Consider the following 1406-nt stretch of genomic DNA (forward strand, 5'->3'; position numbering starts at 1 on the left):
TGTGTCTGTAAATTTCAAAGTTGATCCGGTGAAAAATAAATGAGATATACAGAACACTGCATCGGCGCGTCCCGTGGCTTCATACAAGGTGGCCAGCCATAACTGACCCTAACGACAGATGGCCTTTTCCTATGATTTAGAAATGGCAACCACTGCGGAAGAGTTATTATATGGTCCAGGAATCGATGACTCTTTGTTACTTGGAAACAAAATTTCTTCTGAACAAAAAAAAGTAAGTTGAAACTTTGAATGCGTTTTTCTCAAAATGACATTTTCCAAGTCGGTGACCACGATTACTCGAATACCATTAAACCGATTTATTTAAAATTTAGTGTGCTTCATTTACACATATAAGTCTAGTTCGTGATCGAAGGATTTTTTTTTTTATGCAAAACTTTTTTTTATATAGCTGAAAATCGACCGTATTTTTTTAACGAAAATCATACTTTTGACTTTGACAGGTCGCCATTTTGTCAAATTTTTTTTTTTTTTTAAATCCTTCGATCACGAACTAGATAATCTTATAATAAATGTAAATCAATTTCATTTTTGTATTTCAGACGAAGTATACTTGCAGAATGCTGGTCACCGCAATTCGCCTTTTTTCTTAAGACGCCACTTCAATGGCTCATATCTCCAAAAGTTTTTGTTAAAAAAATTTTTTTTTTCTTTTAAATTACAGCTTTTTACATGTACTTTTAACTAATAAATAGTATTCTTTAAAAAGATTCATTGTTCTTTTGGAAAATATTCTTGAAAAAAGCATTATTTTTTGAGTTACAACTGGTGTTCCCCCCTTAATAAAATTTTCCCTAAAATTCATATTTTCCATGAAAAATCATGTTTATTTAAATTTTTTTAACCCTCGGAGCACATACTGGGTCACACAGACCCTGTCATTAAATTCAATGAAGTGTAATTTGAAAAGTCGGCAATACAACACGAACCTAAGGCCATATAGTGGTAACTAACTAATAAGGAATAATAAGTAACATGCTAATCCAAAGAAAATAATAAAATTCTAGTAAATATGTTATTAAAAAAGTATAGTTTTAAAAAGTTGTGTCGAAAATCACATTTTTATCGTCTTAAAAGTTACCTTCGTTAAACTACAAAATAAATACCTTTTTTAAAAAATAAAATAAGGTGGTATTTTTTCCCTTATTCTAACACACTTCGAGAATATAAATCCCAATTTTTAGCTTAAAATATTAAAAATTACAAAAGTTACATTTTTTTTAAACTCAATTTTTTCTTTTTAATTAGTTAACTTTACGAATTTTTTTTCAATATGCAAATAATTTAATAATATTTCTAAACTGCATATTCTTATTTTACATGGTTCAATGAATAAAAAAATATTTTTTTTGTGTTGATCAGTCCAACAGTTGAAAAATGGGGGAGTT

Source organism: Leptopilina boulardi, unplaced genomic scaffold (genome assembly GCF_019393585.1).
Source record: "Leptopilina boulardi isolate dan_hultmark-lab unplaced genomic scaffold, ZJU_Lbou_2.1 LbouV2_180, whole genome shotgun sequence".
Classification (NCBI taxonomy): domain Eukaryota; kingdom Metazoa; phylum Arthropoda; class Insecta; order Hymenoptera; family Figitidae; genus Leptopilina; species Leptopilina boulardi.